This window comes from Vespa mandarinia, chromosome 1, assembly GCF_050613455.1.
Source record: "Vespa mandarinia isolate Hongniang chromosome 1, ASM5061345v1, whole genome shotgun sequence".
Classification (NCBI taxonomy): domain Eukaryota; kingdom Metazoa; phylum Arthropoda; class Insecta; order Hymenoptera; family Vespidae; genus Vespa; species Vespa mandarinia.
Window position 1 is genome coordinate 16,075,001 of NC_140810.1, and position 6,124 is coordinate 16,081,124.

Here is a 6,124-nt window from a genome sequence, read left to right on the forward strand (position 1 = left end):
CTCCATCGTATTTCCTATTTATCAACATACTTATATATATATATATATATATATATATATATATATATATATATATATATATAATGTTCAGACAGTCTTTAATAAATATTAATACTTATTCGACAGGTCATTAATATTTACATGTTATCAAGTATATTAAGAAAAATATAATTATGTTAGATTTCGATAATCATCTCTTTATAATATTATGTCACTTTTAAATTATTATTTTATATTCCTAGTATATATATATATTTCTTTTTTTTTTAAGTCACTCCACTTTCTCGAAAGTTAATATTTGCAAATTATTAATTATATTCAATATAATATTCCTTTTCAAAATACAAATTGAGTTATAAGAAGCTTAAAGATTCTTTTTATAGATACCGTTCGTGACTGTCTTATTTATAATCTAACCATGAACAAAACAGAATAACTGATATATCCTTCAATAAATATAATTAATATGATAAATAAATTTATTAATGTAAATATATAAACATACACACACACACACACACGTGTGTGTATAACACACACATGCAAAAACGTATATAACATATATGCTGCTGCTGCTGCTGCTGCTGCTGCTGCTACTGTGTGTGGGTGTATATATATATATATATTTATATATATATATATTAATATTAATGTACATACCTTCTATAAACGTAGAACAATTTAAATACGCAAATCTAGAATAGTTCTTATTAGGATTAACTTTCTAACCGTGAGAAAATACTCGTAACGTGCCACTTTTCTTCCTTCTTCCTCTGAGGACGATCTTGCACTGTAACAAAACGTTAAAGCGAAGGTAAATAACAAGAGGCGTAACACTTCGTAAACATTGGTTGTAAGTTCGGAATACTGTGGTTTCTCTTCTCTCTCTCTCTCACTCATTTTCTCTCTTTCTCTCTGTCACCATATCTCTCTTTGTTGACATCGTACACCATTTGTATATTTGAACTTGATGAGACACGAGAGAAAGAGACACGTTGGTTGAAACATCTAGTACCTTCTTATAATATATATATATATATATATATATATATATATATATATTATATTAGATAGAGATACACATCGTTTTATTTCTTTTTATCAAAATATTATAAGGAACGTTTTCGAAAAAATTCTGAGAATATTTTTCAATAACTTTTTCTCCTAAAACACACATTCAAAAATATAATACTAAATACATATATATATATATATTTTTTTACTATTCGAAACAATTGATTAACGAGACGAAAAAAAAAACAAAATATGATTGAAAACGTTACAAATTGCACGTTCGCAAGATAACGAAATAGATTCCGTGGTTAAAGTCTCTAAGAGAAATGTTTGATTAATATCGCAAGAATTTTATATACATATATATATGTATATATATGTACGTATGTACATAAATTCCCTCACTTTCTCGTCATTGTTATTCTTTCGTTCATTCAATTTACTCGTCGATATCTCGCGTTCTTACGATGCAATTTTTCTATACATATATATATATATATATATATATATATATATGTATTGTAACACGCATGCACGCATACACACATACATATATCAATTGTAGTCTATCGGCCATGTTCTCACGACGATTATACTTTTAAAGAACGCAATCGATTAATCGACCGATTATTGTACTCAATCAACGTTTCACAGGCTCGTTCGTAAATGCTTCCTTTCTTTGAACAGTCACGAACGAAATGCCTATTTTTTTTTCTATCTTTCTTTTCCTTCTTTTCTTTTTCTTTGCACGACGAATCTCGCTTGTAATTAACCTCCCTTGAGTTTCTTTTTCAGAACACACACGGAAAGTAACTTTGATGTAGTAGAAAAGTTGAAAAACGAACAACGTCAAGGACGACACGCGAACAGTTTACAACTTAGCTGTGAATAGACAGTAAGAGAGAAAAAGATAGATAGATAGATAGATAGATAGATAGAGAGAGAGAGAGAGAGAGAGACAGACAGAAAGAGAGAATGAGGAAAGTTCAGTAATTCTCTCTCTCTCTCTCTCTCTCTCTCTCTCTCTCTCTCTCTCTCTCTTTTCCTCTCTTTATCTATCTAACTATCTCTATCACTGTTTGACCGCCCTAAAAGGGCCAATGCTTCAAAGGATTTATTCTTCGAAGTAAACAAAACGACAGGCTAATGAACGGACCAACGAAAATCTCCTATTTACATGAACGCGTATCAACGAAAAGCATGCTAAGCCTTACGATAAAGAGGTTTGGCCATTCTGTCCGTACGATCATTAGACGTGACCTTTAACCTATTCGAAACGTATTTAACGAGTATACGAGTACGAATTAATTTTTCTCTTTGAGTATATGTTTTTCTTATTTTCTTTTTTTTGTGAGTGAATATTCTTTTTTTTTTTTATTTGTTTTTCTTTTTCTTTTTATCGTTTTCTTTTGATTGCTGTCTTAAAATAATTTTAAAATTTTTCAAATTTATGAGTCTCATTTTTTTCTTTTTTTTTTTTTTTTTTTTTAATTTTTATTAAAATTTTAAATCAAAATAGCATTGATTTCCTTTTTTTTTTTTCGCATGCGACGAGTGTTACGCAGAAAGATTCGTCGCAAAAAAAAAAAAGAAAAAAAAGAAAATTCTTCCATCTCTTCGTGACGAATAATTGTATTCAATAAACGCAGTTAACAGATTGAGTTTTGTCAATAATATCAATAAATTGGTACAATAAAATTATTGATTGTTCAAAAAGCCAAATGCTATTTCTTTATAATTCAATACGATTTTACTATTGGCGCATAGTTATATCCCAACGAGTATATTCGTCAACTTTTTAATTTCTATTACACACGACGTAGAGAGATATATATTCTTTTTAAATATAACTAAACGATTAACAAAATAAATCACAATTTACATCCTCGTTCGTCCAACCATATCACCGAACATTGCTTCGTTATTTTAAAGAGCAATTAGTAATTTAAAGATAATCTTAAAAAAAAAAAAAAAGAAAAAAAAAACAAGAAAAAAGAGAAACAACATAGCTATTAAATTAATTATCAAAAAAAGTCAAGTAAATTAATTAGAAAATACATTTCAGTGATAGTATAATAAAAAAGATATAAGAAAATCAATCGAACTATAATCATATCGATAATATAAACAGAAAAATAAGTCATACAATAAATGGATAATGAATTAAAATAAATCATTTCGAAGATAGAAAATTACGTTTAAAAGAGAAAAAAAAGGACAAAAGGGAAAAAAAAAACGCAGATATTAAAAATTATAAAATAAATCGAATCAAGAGCAATTAATTTGCCGCGCAATTATAAATCGATTGAATACACTGAAAAGAATCCTTTATCTAGATAAAGTACATAATTGAAATAAAATATCAAATCATTGTCCGAGCGAAATACACGAGAATTTCTTTCTTTTCTTTTTAAGTTTATCAGACTTCAAAAAAGAAAAAAAAAGGAAAAAAAAGAAAAAACTGATTTATCGTTAATCATGATCGAGAGAAAAGCAACCAACTTCCTTTTGTTACCTACACGATATTAAAAGTTATAGTTACAGTACAGTAGTATGTACATTACAGTGATACTAACCGGAGAAATATTGGAAAATGGAAGTTAGAATTTCGTGTTTGAATATGAGAACCATTTGATGTTGTAAAAAGGGATATTAATACCTAGAAAGAGAGAGAGAGAAAGAGAGAGAGAGAGAGAGAGAGAGAACCGAAGCAAACCAATAAACACAAATTAATGAAACTTTTAAGCTGAGATTGGTACCAGTATTACCTAGCTTGAACTATTTACTAACTCTCTATGAGAGTTTTCATCTAAACCCATATCGTCCACAATTATGAAAATATCGTAATTATACCTATTACGTCCTTTGTCCACTATAATTTTTGTTTTCTTTTGTTCTTCTTTTTTCCTTTTCATACTTAAAATTTTTTTTTTATTTTTTTTTTTTTTAATTCGCCCTTAAATGCCAGCGTAATTATCCTATAATCGTTTTCACATAAGCAGTTATAGTATCGTACTATTCAATATGTGAAAATATTGTGTTAAAGGAAAACAAAGATATATATACATATATATATATATATACATAAACTACTACATCATAATCATTATTGCCTCGTCGATAATAAAAATTGACTCACAACGAGTTAACAAGACAATCAATCGATCATTTTCGATCGATAAGGTTTAATGGTATCATTCGTACGCCAATCTAATTAAACAAAATGATTAGCACAGAAATATTAATTTTTTTAATATGATCGATTATTTCTTCTCTCTCTCTCTCTCTCTCTCTATATATATATATATATATATATATATATATATATATATATTGCTCGATACATACGATAGAACGTAAATAATTATTATTCGTAAATTCGTATTAATTCGTTAAAAAAAAAAAAGAAAAAAGAAAAAAACAATTATTTTTCATAAACGTATCGTCGTAAATCGTTAAGAAAAAAATCGATCATATTTTTTTCGAGAATTAACGCGAAGAATTAACAATAAACGTATGACATTGTTATAATCATCGATTTCCCAAATAAAATAATTATCAAACGAAGTTTACTTGAATGAGAAAACGAATACAACGAAGAAAATCCATTACCGAGGATTCATAGTGATAGAAATAAACGAACTTTTCTTTTCGAACTTTTAATGCGAATGACTAATTGAAACAAGCGTCGCATTGAAAATTAATATGAAATCTCGGAATTTAACGAGTTTCGAAGTAAAATTAATACATATCCAAATATTTTCATTTAATATGATCTCTCTCTCTCTCTCTCTCTCTCTCTCTCTCTCTCTCTCTCTCTCTCTCTCTCTCTTTCTCTCTCTCTCTCTTTTATCAAATTTATGAATTGAATCCGTGAAAATATTTCTCTCTCACATATAACATATAATGTAAATACATATGTACATGCATATAAACATATAGCGTACATTCAAACAGTAACATACATGGATACACACATTCAGCATGTATTAGGTTGGAAACTATGAAACGGGCGTTGAATGAGAATAAATAACTATACAAGAACGCCCGTTTCATAGTTTCCAACCTAATATATATATATATATATATATATATATATATATATATATATATATATATATATGTACATGTGATTCTATATATCTATAGATACTTACATACATAGGTTCGTTAGAAACATTTTAACGGCGTGGGGGTACACAAATGGGACCGTTTGCACGTACACGAGAAACGCGTTCGCGTCTGATCGTTTCGAACAGGTTCTCTCTCGGTCGGCCAACATATCGAGATCATAACGCGTCGCCTCGAATTACCGACACGTACGGTCCTTCGATGCGTTCCTGCAGCCTGTTACAGAACGTTGAGAGAGAGAAAGAGAGAAAGAGAGAGAGAGAGAGAGAGAGAGAGGAAGAGAGAGGAAGAGAGATTGTCTAGGATCTCGTTTTAGGCGGTTCTCTGGTCGCGAATCGCGCGCGTCAGGTTGGTCGCGCATTACGTAAAATCTCGCACGTACGCGCGAGTAAACACGAGAAACGTGTACGCTTCGCAAGTATATATGCACCTATATGTGTATGTTCGTGTATGTATATATACACATATATATATATGTATATGTATGTTTGTATGTATATATGTGATGTGTACGCGCGCGCAAAGAGGATGCACTTTTCGAATGCCGAAGAGTACTTGACGAACACGAGACGCATTTTAAACGAGAATCATCATTCGTTATTCTTATTTACCGAAGAGAATCGCGAACGACTTTTTTCATTCCCATTTCCACGAATTTTCTCCCCTCCTTTTTTCTTTTTTGTTTGTTCTTTTTTTTCTCTCTCTCTTTTTTCCTTTTTTCTTTTTTTTTTTTTCTTCATTGTAATCAAACGTAAACATTTTACAATTATTCTTATATATTTTCTATAATATGGATTTAGAGAGTTATGTGAAATTTTTCAATTGAAATATTTTTAAATATTTATTAAAACATTAATTATTAAAATAAAAATTATTTGATTTTGTTTGGTGAGAGCAAAGATTGAGGAAGAAGAGGAAATGAAGGAGGAAGAGGATTAGGAGGAGGATAGAACAAACGTAACAACGTTATTTATTTCCG

General features: G+C 29.2%; 1 protein-coding gene across 2 annotated transcripts in view; it reads right to left on the reverse strand.

Annotated features, from left to right (window-relative positions):
• Positions 1-790, reverse strand: part of IRSp53 (Insulin receptor substrate 53 kDa) — a 167,023-nt gene extending 166,233 nt beyond the window's left edge. For both annotated transcript variants that reach the window (XM_035871079.2, XM_035871080.2), the window contains exon 1: positions 661-790. The gene's annotated coding sequence lies outside the window, so the exon portion shown is untranslated. The remainder of the gene's footprint in view (positions 1-660) is intronic.
• Between the last annotated feature and the right edge of the window lie 5,334 nt (positions 791-6,124).